Source organism: Drosophila biarmipes, chromosome X (assembly GCF_025231255.1).
Source record: "Drosophila biarmipes strain raj3 chromosome X, RU_DBia_V1.1, whole genome shotgun sequence".
NCBI lineage: Eukaryota > Metazoa > Arthropoda > Insecta > Diptera > Drosophilidae > Drosophila > Drosophila biarmipes.
In genome coordinates this window covers 17,947,581-17,965,737 of record NC_066611.1, presented here as the reverse complement: position 1 = coordinate 17,965,737, position 18,157 = coordinate 17,947,581, and the positions used below count along the sequence as shown (strand labels likewise).

The 18,157-nt window shown below is 39.0% G+C and overlaps 1 long non-coding RNA gene across 2 annotated transcripts in view; it reads left to right on the top strand.

The window, feature by feature from the left end:
- The window catches only part of LOC122818592 (uncharacterized), a 128,765-nt gene that overhangs the window by 84,420 nt on the left and 26,188 nt on the right, over window positions 1-18,157 (top strand). For both annotated transcript variants that reach the window (XR_006368076.2, XR_006368075.2), the window contains one exon: window positions 4,822-4,986. This is a non-coding gene — a long non-coding RNA (uncharacterized LOC122818592). The remainder of the gene's footprint in view (window positions 1-4,821; window positions 4,987-18,157) is intronic.

The following is an 18,157-nucleotide window of genomic DNA, read 5'->3' as shown; positions in this document are numbered from 1 at the left end:
ATATTAATCGGTGGGCAACAAAGTCTGATACTTATGTCGCCCCCGTCCCTTATTTTGGGAATTGTGTCACGAAGAATCGGATAATTGGAGAATCCAAAATGTAGAATCGGAAGCAGAAAGACTCGTTCAATATGCGCGCATTGTGCCAGATTTTTCGACTACAGAGTATCAGGGGCCGGGGATCAATGCGGTGTTCCTGGAAAGCTATAGGATTTGTAAAAATCAATGTGTGACATCTTAAGTAAAAATAAATATGAACGATGTCCAAACAAAGATCAAAGATATCTCTCAAGAACTCACGTCAAAAGCTTAAGATTTTCGTAATCCCCCCAAGATGATCGTGACATGATCGGCACAGAAATATCTCTGAGTCAGCTTATAAATGCAGAAAGCCAAGTGAAACGGGGGTCTAATAATATAATTTAAATAATTGGAATATGGGAACTCAAGGAAATTAAAAGCTTAATGCAAAAAATATAGATTTTCTTCAAGAGTTAAACTGAAAAATAGAAAGACTTCCAGGGTATTTTAAAAGTCGTGGCTTAAGCCCTGTAATTTTGCACTTTTCGTTTTCCGTCTGTTTAAGCATATATTTTTTGCAGTTTTCCTTAATAGTTTTATTCAATTTGGGACTCCATCAGTTTATGGTTTATTGCACTTGATATTGCTCTTTGTTTTAGCTTTATCGGATTTAAAGGCATACATTTTCATGACGAAGGCGACCTTCCGATTGCCCATCGATCGGAGTTCGTTGGCCACTTGGCTGCCGGCGATTTTCGCGTTAATTTGTTGTAAACTTTTTGGATTGTTTCGTTTTTCATTTGGTGCTTTGTTTTTTCTGTTTATTTTTTCTCGCCTTGATTGGTGGCCGGGAGAACCGTTAAACTTTTGGCCCCTTGCCTTGACACCTGACACCTGACATTTGACACATGACACCTGACACAGGCGACGACAGCGGTTCAGCACTACACTAGAAAAAACGCAGAAAAACTGCCCTCGGCGCCTCAAAATTGGGCATTGGATTTTGGGAATGGGGATTCTTGCTTCATTAATCGCTCGCAATTAAGCGCCACTTTATTTCCAACTTCACACTTTGTTGGAGGCTGCCTTTCATGGGTTTTATTTACTTTCGCAGCCCCCTTTCTTTGGTCTCTCGGGTTTTCGGTTTCGAATGCATTCAATCAGCGCAATTGATTGATGTCTCGCTGCCTGGTGTTCTTCGCTTGGCACGTGTCGGGCTTTTATTTTCGGTTTTGTTTTTGTTTTTGTCAGGGTTTCACATTCCGCACTGCTAACGGATATGGAAAGCCTATTCAGGGGCATCTGCGAGCTGGCCAAGATTAATTGGCCCTAACCCTGGAGGGAGAGAGGCGCGCAGCGGCGAAGAAAAGGCCAGAAAATTGGTTCAGATCTGATGGATTATGAATGGGATTATCCAAATGTGAAAACGGATTAAATTAGACAACTGAGAAATTAAAAAAAATATTTTTTGTGAATATAAGCATCTTTTAATAATACTCAGAAATATTTTTTGTAAACTTTACATTGGCAACACTATTTCTCTTTGATGTATTCCTGAAATGTTTTCAATGATGATTGATATTTTTTATTTATATTTGTTGTGGATCATAAGCATTCAGAACTAATATTCATAAAAAATTTTTAAACTTTGCCTAAGATACTTTTATTATGAGCTAAAAAAAAAAGTTTGGCCATTTTCATTACCTCCTTTAAAAAATATTTCGTATCAGACCCATCCACCAATCAACATTAAAATCATTTTTAATTTTGCATTAAAATTATAATAATCTAAGATATATATACTTTAAAATGAATCAACTTTGGTCGCCCTAATTACCCCTTTTCATAAATAAAATTTAAATATAATTATTTGTATCACTGAAATATATATATTTCGGCAACCTTAGTTAACCCTTTTAATAAATTAATTCCGGGGAGAGCAGTACTAAAAGTAAAACCCACTCAAGTCGGCATAGTTTAATTGAGAGAATCATTTTCAATTGCCGGAAGACGGATGGATCCGATCTTTCACCACAGATGACTGACTTAACAGCCACCACCTATGGACGGAGCTGTATGAAGCGATCTATGTGGGCAGGTGTACACCCATATACACGGACTTGTATCTTATATCTGTTTGTATCTTCTGGCAAGGCGAGGAGCACTTTAATCTGGTTCTGCGCACTGAGCGCATTAATTATGCGTTCCAAAGCGATGTCTGGAATATATATACGAGTGCCTGCCACCGACTCCGCCGTACATAGATGTGTTCTTTTTTGGTTTGCTGCCCATCTCCTTGGGTAGGAAAGGCTTGGCACGAGTTGGTTAATTAATTTAATTAATGTTTTACCAAAGAGACGCCGGCGTTGGCGAAGCGTCGACTTTGACGCCGCCCCCTGAGCATTTCCCTGCCCCTCTCCACGAATTTTCCACACCGCTCTTCGCTGTTGAATCTAACGGTAGCTCGAATATTAAAACCGAAAAAATCAACTTGATGCCACACACACAGAGGGAATGAGGGGCCAATAAGCAGGCATGCACTGAGGAAAATACTGTAGACTCTTGTCTCAACAACATTTGTTTTAATAAGCCACAAGATGCGAGTGAAATAAGTTACACAACTGTCTTAGAAGAAACATGTTTTTATCTACTATTATTACATTTTCCATGACTGCGTTTTCAAGTTAAAACATTTTTTTTTTTACTGTGTACAGTCAGCAGAAGATATGCATTAATTCAATAAATGCAGATATAGTCTTCTTTACGACCATTCCCTTTGTTTGTCTCGTTTTCCACGCCACTTTGATGCTCTACAAACTAAAGGCGAGTTTTCATCAAAAATTATTTAAATTTCATTTCGTTTTCAATAACGCCAGAGCTTTTCGGTTTTTATTTTCAATTAGAGCCAGGTTTTATATCAACGACGGCCATAAAGTTTCTTATCGTTTGGCTGCTGTTGCATTTCTAATGAAAATTTATGGAACCCACCTCCACCGACATCTGTGCTTATTGTTGATTTTTGATTTTTGATCTTTTGGTTTTCAGTCAATTTTTGGTATTCCGGATTTTTTCCTCCATCGTCGAGTGATTCTTATCGATCGTTGGAAGAAGGAAAGTTTCATCTGTCACCAGATTCCCAGTCGTAAAAATTGCAATTTGTTGTTTCTGAAACCGAAACTCAATAACCATAATAGATCATTAAGTTTTCCAAGCTTCTGAAAAGAGTTGCTTATAAATTCTAAGGTTTAGATAAGAAGTAAGAAATGGATATAGTATAAAATAAACTAAAGTGCATTTCTTTTATTTTATTATGCATGACAAACTATATGGCTAAGTGCGATTGGGCAACAAATTATGTTGCCTTCCGCCATCTGAAAATTTATTAAGGCTGATAGCTGTTTTATCTAGCCTCCACCGTATTATTCCTTATCTGTCAGGACAGGGAAATTTCGTTGGCATTTCTTGGATACTCCTCGAGGTTGTTCTTGCAGATGTAATTGTTGTTGCTCCTGCTGCTGCTGCTTGCTCTGCCTCTTCTTCAGCGGCTGCACTTTTATTGATTTATGCGAGTGCGGCGACCATCAAAGCGAAATTCAAGGCATGACTGCAACTACAACGGCGACCACAACTACGATTACAATTTGGCCAGCGACCGTGGGTTGTGTGCATCCGAAATGTTCAAGTAAAAACACGGAACGAACGGTGGTCAAGCATTCAATTTATGAAAAAAAATTAACCGTAGGTTAAAATAAGAAACTTTCAAAAGAATATATCACTTACCTGAAGGCTAGCATTACTTATTTATTACTTATGAATGTTCCAGAAATATTGGTTAACTACAGTTAAAAGGTAGAAAATAAAAAAAATATTGCATATTAATTTGTGTTAAACCGAAGGTTATATATTAGCGTGATGTAACCTGAAGGTTAACATTACTTTTGGTATAATGAAACCAATATTGAGTATATGACTATAAATATGTCAACAATATTGGGTAACTGTAGATAAGAACTAGAAAATACAATTATTTGTTAACTTTTTTTTAACTCTGGGTTAAAATTGAAATCTTTCGAAACCAAAGCTATATTAGCAGTGCTACTATCTTGTCCACAAGTGTAACAGCACATAGTGGCCTGCGTTCTGCGGCAATTGTAGATTATCAATTTTCTTCGATTTCGAAATTATAGCATAAAACTGCCTTTTGGGCAGACACACACAGACCCGCGGTTGGATAACACAAGTCGAACATGGCGTATACGTAATATGCTCAAGAGTGGGACGACGACGACGACGTCGACGACATTCAGCAAGCGGGATACTTGAGTTTCCACACAAAACAAAAAACGAAGAAAAGAAAAGGCATTGACAGTGGAGAAATATTTAGAATCAGAAGCAGTATTAACGCAAATTCACCGCTACAGAGCATTGACACTGAGCACAACATCATTATCATTATCAGGAATGGAATAGTTGGATGGCTTTGCAGGCGGGTAGACTATCTTATATAGACGAACGACTGCCAGCAGTCATCGCACCTCTCACATGAGTCGAGCGACTATTGACAGCCGCAGTTAACAAGAGCTTTGCCAGAATTTATCTTTCAAGCATCATAAATCATACAGCACCAACGAAAATGAGCGGAGCGGAGCAGGTGGAAAAGCCATATAAATATAAGACTTGAGAATACCCTTGGAGGGAACAGTATTAGAATAAATTAGCTGCTTAACATCCACTTCTTAACCTCTGGTTAAGGTTACTCAAAGTAAATTGTATAATTAATAACCACATTTATATTTACAGGATTATATTTATTAGCTGACATAACATCTACTTCTTAACCTCCGGTTAAGCCCAATGTAAATAGCATACAGGATGAGGATCTAAACTGCTCTGGAAAAACCATTCAAAATTCCTGGTTTACGGATTCCACACCCAACTCAGTACCTGTTAAGCAGTTTCAAAAAGGTATTTATCTTTATTTAAATAATCCCAAGATTGCCCAATACCCTCTGCCGTTGTAGGGCAAAAAGCTAGCTTAAATTATATAACATTCTTCTAACCAGCTATTGCTGCAAGGGCAGAGCACTTGCCATGCTCATTGCCTCCCAACCAAGTCATATCTATGTGTATATACAATATTATATAGGAATAATTACTCCGAAGAACGGTCTTCATCTTTTTCCTCATCGCAATCATCATCAGCTGCTGTTGCTCTTCTTCTTCGTCGTCGTCTTGATCACCTTTTGAGTTTTTTGACTGATTAAGAAAATGAAAATGCAGCCAAGCGTCGGAAAATGAGGCTGATAAAAACAAAAGCACAAGCACAACAAACTTTTGTGTGCAGTCAATGAAAAGCCAGGGAATTTATTTATAGACATTAGCAGGCGAACGTGGTCGTATTTTAGCAAAAAAAAGTATCTTAAAATAGTTCAGGATGGGCCTTGAGAAAGCTATGAATTTGTACCAACCAATAGTCTTTAAAGATTTTGTTTTAATATAGTTCTTTGTTGGCAAAACAACTACCAATGCCTGTCCAATAATTTTCGGGAACTTGGGCGCACACTGGCGATCTCGCGGCCACATTTGTCCATTACTCATTCATTGTGAATTGTTTTATTGCCTCATAATTTGATGCAACAAAAGGCAGACCAAGCGAATGCCCCACCCCAGAAGAGTGCCATCTCATATATAGCATTTGTGTATATATGTATACGACTGTCGTCTAATCATAATTCAGGCGCTTATCGCAGTGCTGGGCATCTCCAGTTTCGTTTCGCTGGGATTGGGTTTGGGATGGGTTTTGGTACTGGGATGACTATGATCACCATGATCACCATGATCACCATGATGATGATGACGACGATGCTCCGGCTGCGGGGAGTTACCTCACCTCCGGCTGCTCCATGGCGTTCAAGAGCTTTGGGGCCTTGTGGCATTGCATTTGTTGCCTGTCGTCGACCGTAAACTTGCGACAAAATGTCGCGTGCTCTAAACTGCAGTTATGTAACTTTACTATGCCTGACAACTTGCTGGCAACTCGCTCATAAAATCTCCAGCTTTATCGCAATAAAGGAGTAAACGCCCCACCCCAATGGGAGTACCTCCTCCACACTTCCCGACCACCCGATCCCACATTCAATTTGCTCCGTTCGATCGTTAATTCTTGATTGACAAATTATTGGCCAAATTGTTTACTCTTTGCTCTGCTTCCGCCTTGGTGGCGGCAGATGTGCGGCAGCTACACTACAAGAAAATATAGAGTAAGATAATACATTTACCAAAAAACTAAAAATAGAGTGAAGATAATAATAACAAAGATATTTCACAAGTATAAGTAACTATGATTCCGTTACTAAACATTAATATTTATTGAGTACTAATTTTTATGTAATGTAAAAAGTTACTGTAATTATGAAAATATTTCTGGCAAATTAAAAAGATAGATGAAATAGTCGTGTTTAAATTATGGAACTGAAAGCCTATTTTATTAAATATTTTGTGGCTACAAAAAATTAACTTAAGTATCTTTTTTAAGTATTATTTAAAAAGTATTACCCGAAGATGATATTTTTAAACGCATATAATGATAATTTCACCTGAATTTTAATTTTTTCCCGTGCTTCATGCCAGAGCTGAGGCAATTAAAAACAATTTTCGCCAGTGAAGTGTGCAGCGCACAACAAAATGATTGAAAAGCGACGACACCTGATAATAAACGTTGCCACATGCTAAATTCAAATTCAGGCCACTGGCGTTGGGCCAGCGGATTGTGGGGGGGTTCGGGGATCGAGCTGCCTGACAGGCTGGCGTGGGTGTTAAATTACAGGGGCCAGGGGCGCACTGCAGCAGCAATCTCCGCCTGACAGACGGGATTCAAATTCAGGTCCCAACTCCTCGCTCCAATCTTCAGATGGATGGCTTCGCCCGACGCGCGTCAATGTCATCCGCATTACGCCCGCGGTTGTTAAAAAAAAATACCAGAAAAAAACCAAAAACACCCGTGTATCGTATCCTACATGCGGTGAAAAACAACTTACGGTCAGGGTTTCTTAGGCTGTGCCATTCGTTTGATGTGGGCCATTTGTTTAGATTGCTGTTCCATGTTGTTGGCGTGAATGTTTCCCATGTTGCTCAAGTTGATCCTGACCAAACAACAAACCAAAAAGAAGGGGTTTATTGAAACTCAAAATACCCTATAAACATCACAGATCTGTAAATTAAATTATTATAATATTTTAAATTATTATAATATAAATTATAAATTATCAGTTAAGATACTTTGACTTTTTATGGAAGCCAAGCAAATACGGCGTTTTGGTATTTTTATCATTAAAAAATACATTAAATACAAATACCAAAAATACCTTTTGGTATATGTATTATTTAGGATATTTGCTAATACAAGCGGTATTAATAAAATACTATTTTTTAGTATTTGTTATATATTTTTTCGTAACTTAAGTTGTTTATTTAATGCTAGTGCTTCTTGTTATTTCTTAGCACTTACAATTTTGGTTAAACTTGTTGGGTAACCAGTTCCCCAACCCATTATACCTCCACCTAGGGTACACAGAAAAGTTAATAATTGTTATTTGCCACACTTGTGGGCCGCAGTGGGCGTGGCGGTGGCAGCCATACCCGTTGCCTTGACTTTGACACTTTGCGGTTAATTGCATGGAGTGGGTCTCCTGGCCTCAGATCGCCTCAGCTCAGCTCAGCTCAGCTCACTTCAGTTCAATTCAATTCAATTCGTCTCGTCTCACGTGGCGTATACGTAATGTGGGGAATTTGGTGACTTTGGCCAACTTGTGGCAATGGCAATGGCAATCGCATCTCCATAGAGACGATCATTAAGGCCCGTCCACATAATTTGACCAAATGCAGAGCCTCCTGAAGCAACAAGTCGGACTGAAAACTCGAACTGAAAGACAAAGTCAAAGTCAATAAAAATTCTAGAGTCGGCAAAGATGAGACACACCCGGCCAGTTGGAGCGATCGGTGGGTACGTTGGGTACGGAAAAAAAGCGCAGCAAATAAATGCAGGCAAACTTCGATCGCAAAAGATCGAAAGAGCGGCCAAGAAGCCGGCTAAATTAGTTGTCATGGGAATTTATTGTGCTCAAGTGTGAGACGAAGAGCCAGCCAGCCGGGTCCCCAAGAATCGGGCGTCCAAGAGTCCGGGAATCGAGGAGATGGCTCTGCCGGTGGTAACCCTAATGTGCCCACATGCATCCATCCCAAAGATCATGCGCATGATTAGCTGGCAAAAAACGAAAAACTGAACTGCAGAGCTCTTGGTTCTCAGCATAGAGATGATAGGAATTAGAGATCAAAACTTCATAAAACTAGAAAAACCTCAAGAATTTTTATGGTATTTTCTAGCTATTTTCATGATTTTTATTACTTTATTATTAATGCATATAATATGTGAAAATCCTAAACTACCATCTCTAAATCCGCATCTCGGTGAAAAAGTGTCCAAGTGAATGTGTGGCCATGCAAGCGTAAATTGTTTGAGTTGCCAATTTGTATTAAAGTTGAATTATGCAAATAATGCCAAGACTTTGCGATGAACTCGCAACTCCCAGTCAATTTCAGTCGCCGTCTCCTTGGCTCTTCCCCGCACCACTCTTCTGCAGCCTCTTCTCCTAACTGTCAACTGTCACACAGACACTTAAAGAAAAAAGCAAGAAAAAAGAAAATACCGAAGAGTCTGCGAAATTTGTTTAGTGGCAAACATCATTTGTCTCAGGGCATCTTGCTGGCAGCTCCGTCTTAATCTACTGTTGTCGTCGCCAGCGTCGTAATCTATTATTAAAATGCCATTAGAGCGGTGCATCTACCCTCTCACCCCGGTCCATCTCACCCATGCCTCGGATTCCACCTCCCAAACTCCTCTTCGGATCCCCGAATCTTCGGAGCTTCGAATCTTCAGCTCCAGGTGGCAGCTGTCGTCCGTCTCCACGGCCAACGGCAAGTGTAATTATTGATGAAAACATATTTCGATACATTTCCCAAATATCTGCCTTCACTGCCTCTAGAGTTTCGAACACTCTTCCCCGGCAGGCATCACGATTTTTCTAGGTGTTTGGGTAATGAGGGATTTTAAAGAATGTGGAATGTGAATTTGATTGTACTTCTTGGTGCATGAATTTGCAAAAGAGCTTCTGACTTTTAAAAAAAGTTGAATAAAAAGAAAACTTCCTTATATAACGGTTATTTTAAGAAATCGAAAAAATCGATAATTATGGAATTAAAAAAACTACATGTTGTCAACCTTTGGTATTTTGTACAGTAAAAAATTAAAAAAACATGTTGTTCATGTTTACAAACTCTTTTAAGAAATATTATTTAAAATTTTTTTGAATACTTTTTAACTTAACTATCGATTAATATCGATAAGATCGATTGAAACACATTTACGAAAGTGCATTCGCTCTAAAAAAAACGATTTTTCGGTCCTTTTTAATAATTTTTTGTGATTTTTAAACTGTGAAAATTTAAAAAAAAAAATGTATTTAGGAGCATTAAGACTTCGACTCTACCATAAAACCCATTTTTCGTGGGCCTTTTGTAAATGTTGTCAAATTTGGCGCGAGCAAATCGCGCGCGTATCCTCGGGGCCAATGCCGGCGACTCAGATTGTTGGTTTTTGCGGTGTGGAAATTAATTGGGAGTAAGTTCGAGAGCCGAGACCTTTGCATAATCAAGTGTCAGAAATAGGTAAGAGCTGGAGCTTAACCCATTAACTGCAATTAAGCAGCCAGTATTGGGGGGTCGCTGGGCAATTAACAGTTCATTAGCTAAAGTTTTTGGCAAATATTTTAACTTTGTCGTCGATCGGCGAGGAGGCTTGTGCCCCGGGACAAATATGTGTATTTAAGCGGCAGAAAATCGCCGGAGAAGCTGCCAAAAAATAAAAAACCGAACTATCGAAAGCCGTTATATAAAATGTAATGCCCCTTGCCGCCGGCTTTTGCAGCCACTTGTGTGAAAATGACCTCAGGTCGAGTGAGAATTCCGAATGTATTTAATCGTTTTCTGTTCCAGAGGAATGCCATTTCTTAAAAGTAAACTTAAAAAATGATAGTTCAGCCATATCTCAACAAAAACTATTATTAATAGTTGTGTTGCATACTATTTATTTTCCTATACCAATATGACTTTACCTGCATTTTCTCCATCTAATTACTTACCATTATTGTTTCCCAGCTTTCCCCATCTCCATATACGATCCCCTAGCCCGAGTGCTCTTCAGTTTACGGGCAGATCGTTCAATTGGTTTTGCGAAAACGATAGCGGGTCTGTAGAACCGAAAATTGAGTGTGCATAATTGATTGCTCAGCGCTGTTCACTCATTAAAATCGCATTAATTTGGCATGAAAATCGGGAACACATCGCGAAACTCAGCCTCACACGATTTTGGGGGTTTGGATTTCGGATCGCGGTCTCTGGCCCCAATAGCTGATCGCCGATGATCGGCAAAAGAGTCATGAGACAAAGCTCTCAAATCGATCGGATCGGTTTGGGGAGTCGTTAAAAATATAATGGCAATAGAAACGAAATCATTTCCATTGTCTTTAAAGACTTGCAAAACATTTCGAATTAATTTGATAATTTCTTTGTCTCTTTCTTTCGAATTTGGCAGAGATAAGAATATCGACGGGGGTTATAAGCAGATGAAGAATTTCGCAAAATATCGAAAAAAATCATATCACATTCTTGTTAATATAACAAATACCTTTTTTGTTCTAAAATATTTGTTAGTAACTTTCTACCTGTGAGACCGTTATAAACGATTTGCAAACTGGACTAAACTTTGGAGATTTTCAAATTTATGGTTTTCAATTCTTCTTTTACATACTTTAAATAATAATAAAAATACAAAATAATAAATAATAAAATAATAATATAAAAAAACTGCCCGTGTCCTTTTCCATAATTTTTTACCATTGCAAAACATTTTTATAAATTTAAGGGACAACTTCAGTTCTTGGTTATAGCCCTTCTTTCTCTTTCCTCATGTTTCCAAATTTCAAAATAAATTATTACTCTAATAGGAAAGCTCTTTGGCTTTAAATAAATATTTTTTGAAATCTTTCCCATTGTAAAATATTTTTTAGTTCTCCAATTTCCCTAAGTTTCAAGGGGACTTTAGGGAAGGAGGGTGGGTGTTCCAGTTACAACTTCTCGCTTCTGATTCTGCCTAATTGGCATGCGTAAGGCGGCCAGTGTGGTGTCGCCACCATCGCAGCCCGATACTTAATCCAAGCCCCAGTCCGACTCCCAATCCCAATCCCAGTCCCAATCCGAGTCCAAATCCGAGTCCCAGTCGACGCCTGTCAGCCCAGGAATTTTGTGCGCCCAAATTGGCAGCTATTGTTGGCTTTTTCTTATATATATTTCATTGTTGTTGCTGCCGGAGTGACCCACTTTGGCGCCAAGGCAGAGGCGCTTTTTCCTTCATTTGGCTCTTGGCTAAAGTCCAAAAACAGTCGGCGGACGAGACAGGCGAACAACGTTCAGCAAATTGCAGTTGAATGCAATGCCCCATGCCCCATACCCCGCCGTTTCGGCCAGCTTCTTTTGTTTATTGTTTATTCTGCGGCGGGTTTCTGCCATGTTGTGCGTTGTTCCATCGATCCGCAGATGCCCGGACTGACAAATTATAATGCATATAATATGCAACTGGCAGGGGCGTCGCAAAAGGATAAATAAATAAATCATGGCTTGCACTTTTGACGGCGAAGTAAGACCAAATTAGTTTCAAATTAAATGTTAGGTGGTTAGGAATATAACATATAAATATATTTGAATAGTTTAAAATTACAAATAAAAAATCCACATTCAATAAAAAAAAGCCAAAACACCAAATAAATAAATAGTACATTACAATTTAAACAGTAAAAACATTAAATTCTTTATTATCTCGTAAATTAAAAAACTATACATAAGTCCCCACTTGAATGGCAAATAAATCACCGCCCTTGGGTAAACCACTAAATATATAAATGCTACATTATACCATAAGTAAATATATTCGCCGTCCATCTCAATCACCAAACTCTACCGTTCGCCTGGCCAAAAATGGACTCGGCTTGTACGTATTAAAATGTTCGCTTTTTGCCTTCGCATTTCTTTTGTGCTGTTTAGCTTTATTTTCTTTTTGATTGCTCTTGTCGCAGAGTTTAACTTATAATTGATTGATTTATTGTTTTATTGTTTGCAAAATAAGTCATCCCGCAGCAAAAGGCTAAAGAATTTAGCGCTGTGGCGCTCCATAAAATCGACATTAAATGAAGATCAACGCAATAGCCACCCAAAAAACGAAATAAAAAATAAACGACGCAGGACAGAAACCACAAAAGCGGCCAAAATGAAACCAAAAAACCGAGAACTTGAAGACTGACAGTCAAAAGTCAGAAGAAACAGAAACCTTGCTTATCAATTGACAAGAAACTTAAGGTTTTTTGCCCTCCCGAATTTTTTAAAACATTTTAGGTACCAGGTTTTATGTTTTTTTTTGTTATTTTTGGGAGGAAATTTAGATAAAACATTGTTTATTTCAAAGAAATGTAGGAATTCAATTACGATTTTGGGTTCATCATTATTTTAGGTAAGCTAATAATACTTATCAAGTAATTATATTTTTTATTTTCAAAAAACCTTTAACTTAGTAAACCCTAAAGACACTTACCAGCTTCAATTTCGATTGGACAAATGCAACTTTGTGGCCAACAAGCTCCGTTTAACAACCCATTAGTGGCAGCTTCTGCTGAGGAACTCGCCGTTTGACACATTTCCCTGCAGTTTTCCCTCGCAGGTGGGTATTTTCCGTTAATTGCTGGCCAACAACGTGGATTTGTTCCATCCCATGCCTGTTTTTCCGATTGAAAAGCGGATGAGAGGGGCAAGTTAAGCAAGTTAAGTTGCGTGGAGTGGAGTGGGGTGTCGCCCAGGCGTTGCAACAGTTAGTGCATTTAGCTATTATATAAATAATGGCACAAAAATGCAAACAATTTTAATCGCCGGTCCGCAACAGTTGAATATCGATTTGCACTTGGAGCCCATGAAATCATGGCATCAAAGGCGATCGCAGACTCCTCGCAGGCCGGAACCGAGCTCATAATCATGCAAATGTGTCGCCAAATGAGATGCGGCGGATGTCGGCAGCCGGAGCGCCGTAATCTCGCAGCTATCCACTTTATTTATCGTATTCAATGCGATCCGATGTCGTCGATCAATGTCAATTTTATGTAATGCAGCGCTAAATGTTTCGATGGTGCAGGTAAAAAAATGGAATACCAATCAGTGGTTGTCTTTGGAGTTATGAAGGTTTCCCCAGTTTGAATTTTACAGTGTATCGATTTTTTTGTATATATTTTTTTTAATTTTATAAATATCCTTTGCATAATTTATATATTTAGTTAAGAAAATATTTGTTTAAGTTGGGAACATAGGATGCATAGATATTGCACAATGCAATTAAAATTATAAATTCATTATTACATTTCTAAATACATATTTTTCAATAATAAACCAACAAATTTATTTTATTTAATTTTATAGTTATAATTATTTGTTTTATAGCAAGAAAATGAGTTAAATTATATACTTGTTTACTAGAACTAAAGTTACATTTAGTTTTTAGTTCTCTAACCAAGTACTTCTGTTTTTTCCAGTGCACTTAAATGCTTATTACCTGGCTTTTAATTCGCCGCTAATTTCAGGCTAATTCCTAGTTAATTTAATGCCACCGCCAAGACCCTAACCCCTGCTCTCCCCCTTCCCCGCAGCACTCAGCATCCTCTTTTATTACGCGGAAACGGAAGTGCGAGTTATAAAGAGACACAAAGTAACAGAGTTGTAAAATCAAATCTGAAAAACATTTGTACTTATCGACCGAGAGATGCAAATAAATGATAAAAGCGCCCGGTTCTTAGTTCACATTTGTTCGATGATTTCGGTTGATTATTTTTTTATTTTTCCCCCCACCTCGTTGTCCAGCTTGTGTAAACAAGTATTTTAATAACTCAATCAAAATAAATTAGCCAAAGGAGGCAAAATCGAAAAACCTGCACACGTTGGGGCGAAGGGGCGTGGCTAACTGTTGAGCAGTTATGCTGGCAGAGGTTTGTGTTAGCTAGCTAGTCGCTTGTACTACTTGGTTAGCTGGTTAGTCGGTCCGAGGAGACCGACTGTCAAACGCATGCCAACAACAGTTTAGTGGCTACAATTAGCCACACTATTTGCCAAAGCGCCACAAAGTCAAGGCGACACCTGAAGACATCTGGCGACAATTTCAGAGGCACTGCGAAAAAGCTGGGAATTTTTTTTAGAATGTGGTACATTCTATTTTTCCGGTCAGTAACTTTCCAGCAGATTACTTAGTTGGTTTTCAAATATTTCAGCTGGATTTTCACATTTAAAATTTTAAATTTTTTTTGTGACTTAAATTTACATATTATCTTATTTAATTTTTTTTTAATATATTTGTTTAACATACTTTTTCTCCGACTGATGCTACAACATATCTGACTAAAATTGTTCTTAATCAAGCGTTAATTCGCCGGCCAGCGACAGCAGCATGGAAAATGGGGAGGCAAAGTGAATATCTTGTAAACTGGGTTTCGGATGGAACGAATCGGATCGGATTAGTTTAATTCGGATTGTTTCGTCTGCGATTAGATGGCCATCCTTTATCAGTCGGTAGCCCCCGAGCCCGAGTCCAGAGCCCAGCGAATGGGCCTCTCTCTTTGCCCAGTCGGCAAAAAGGTTCAATAACCCAATCAACGGACTGATAGATTCACCGAAAATAGTATAAATAAAAGCACAGAACCTGATGACAATGAAATCAAATTTTGTATGCAATGACATACATTGTTGTTGCTGGCTCGGCTTCCTATTTGCAAAACAGATCGGCCAGAAAAAATAATCAAAACAATCCGGGGACAACTGGGCGAGAGAGATGGACAGACGCCACTTTAAACTAAAGACAAACCTATCGGTAAAATATAATAAAAATTTATGGCAGGCCATTGTTCAATTTTATTGTTATTATTTCGCCGGCCTTTTCGCTCTTTTTTTATTCGCATCTGCCTTGTGTTCTTGGGCCAGCGTTTAAACAATAAAAATTTCAGGACCATTGTCTGGCAATCTAAATCAATACACAAAAGACGCGACATTTTTTCGAAATATTTGCCTAAATCTCACGCAACCTTAGGGTCTAATGACTAGGGAAATCAATTGAGCAGTACTTAGTCTCAGTATTTCAGCTGGAAATGGGAAAATTTCTTTGATTCCCCTCAATGAAATTCATTCTTTTCTCGTAGTCCGCATAAGTCGCCAGGTGGTCGCCTTATGCTCTGTCCCATTAACTTTGCATAAGTCCGAAATGCCATCAAATGCTTTAATTTATTTACCATCTTCTGGACGAGCCAACATCATCATCGCTTTGTGGTTCGCGTTGACAATCTCTTTTTATTTATCACGTTTATATATTTGTTCTTTTCGCCGCTGCCCAAATGCGAAGCGTGAAGTTTTTTATCAATTCCGCCAGACACCTGGCTACCTAGCAGGGAAGATAAATGAATTCAGAATCGATTGGGAGTATTGATCAGCAGAATGGCAGCAGCGGATCAAAACGAAAGGTTTAGCCGGTCCGATAACAATCGAAAGAAAGAACCCATAAACATCATCATTAGCATCGCCGTCGCCGGTCCATTGTCTCTCGCCGATCGAGTGTAAATTATATTAGAGGAGCTGTGGCCAAGGAATGTTAACGAGTTGGTTTAGGATCAGCCGAGCGAATTATTTGACCATAAACCACATGATTATGGGGCCTATGCGATTGTAAACTGTATCCATATCATCTGTAAGATGTAAAAATTATGCAAATTCAATTTACAGAGTTCGTATTTCATTTTAATGAGCCCCGCAACTGCAATCGATGAATGAGATGCGGACGAGATAAACCATATGCCACCCGAAACCGGAAAAGAACGGCTAAACCTTTGTAATTTCGATTTCCCCAGCGACAGGCGACTTTCCGTCATTAACCTTTCGCTCGCCGCATATAACAACCCGAAATTATCCGTCATAAATATCAATAAGGCAAAACTTTGTGCATAATGTAAAACTCGAGCAAAGATCGTGAGAAGTCCCCGAGAATTACGAGAGCAAACAGCTCTCGAAACGCTCAATGCTTTTCCCCAGAAAGAACTCCGAATTTACATATGCCAACTCGACTTTGATTAAGTTGTTAGTGTCCCCATATATCGTATCGAAAATATCTACGAAAAATCCCCGAGTTCCTGGGGAAAGGTGTGAAATATTACAGCTTTTCTCCCTCTCCCCGGGCAGCGGGAAATGTTTTGGTTTCGAACAAAACAAACGCCACGGGTGAGGGAAAACCGAAAGGGGTGCGAGGGCCTTTCAAAAATATTCAAATCATTTTGAAATACGAGTCTGTATTTATTAGCGATTAGTTTTGAGCCGGGGCCGCCGAATGGAGATGTGTCGCTGCGGAGTCGCATTTTCGAATTTACTGTGAACTTATGCAAATCCGGCGACTAACACATTTTCGAAAGTGTCAAAAGGCAGGCGCTGCCTGCCAAGAACTGGCCCGAGAACAGGTGCCTCCCCAGCCCGGCCAGCAGTCCATTGAAAACTGATATCTTTATCTATCATTCCGGGGCTCTGTTCTCCGATACTCTTGTTAGCGGCGTTCTTAAATTTATTTAGGCACTGGAAGGTGTTAAGACGAGCCACAGATCACAGGTGAGCTTGGCGCACGCTGGAGTTCACCTCTCGTGTGGGTCACTCCGCGGCGAGTCAATTGAGATGCAAATGCCGTCGACAGGCGACAGCCCTAAGTTGAAATATTTAAATACAGAGAGACAAATCGCTAAATTATGAATCGAAGTCTCGAGAAAGAAGAGGCTCCTCCAAGCAGCGAACAATTAAAGGGAAACATTTTCTTTACCTTCACGGAGGGGAAAACTATATAAATTGCGACTGTATTACACCCTAGATTTTCAAATCTCAATATATATAATTTCCTAGAATTTATTAAAATATTTTACATAATTTGTATCTACTTTTCTTATAAAACTTGTATCTTTTTTTACAAATTATGAATATATTTGCTTTGCATTTTCTTTAATCGAAGTGGAATCCAACAAGTATACCCACAGTACCTTAGGGTATCACCTTTGTAACTCATTTGATTTCAATATAGATTTCAGAATGCCTTCTTTAGTACGAATCAATATGACTAGAATGCCTTTGGCCCTCGACTGTTTTTGTGCCATTCAGAATGGAGAAAGGAACATGAGTATGTATTCATATATACTCACATTCAGAAGTGTTTATGAATAAAGATGTTTATTAAGTTTTAAAACTGATAAAATAGGAGAGCAGCGGCAGGAGGTGAAAGAATTTTTTGGCACGAGATCGAGTTTGATAATTGAGTAATTTATGTTTCCTCAATAGAGTCACTTAGCAACATTTTAAAAATATATATAAATGAATAAAAAGGAGCTAACCAAGATATAAAATTCATTTACTGCTAGGAACCCCAATGCATATGAATATTTCTATGACTAAATGTTTAGATAGGCCAGGAAAACTCATGGAAAATGGCCAGTGGACATTATTCAAGATCAAGTTTATTTGCTCGACTCGATGAAAATATCAAAAAATGGTTTTCCCGTGTGCTGCTCATGGCACGACAACTGCGGCAACTTGGGCCATGAAAGCCAACTGCGCGCGAGGCACGTTGCCAGCTGAAGTCGGAAAATGGGAAAATCGGGAAATCGGGTGGAGAAGTCGGGGCCTCCGAGTCACTCAGTCAGCAGCCGTGCGGCAAATGAAAATATTTATAAACAGACTCGCACATTGATTCCTTCGCGGCTAACGGTAAGTGCACTCTATGCAAACATGAGTGTGAATACGGGTGTGAGTGTGAGTATGGGTTGGGTATGAGTATGAATACTCGTACTTGCAACATGATGAGCCGCCTGTCCGCTGAGCTTGCCCCTACTCAAGAACTCCGCGCCTCGTAATCCCCCTGGAAATCCCCAACGTAATCTCCATCCTTATTACTCACCTGACTCCCCACACGTGGCGTATGCGT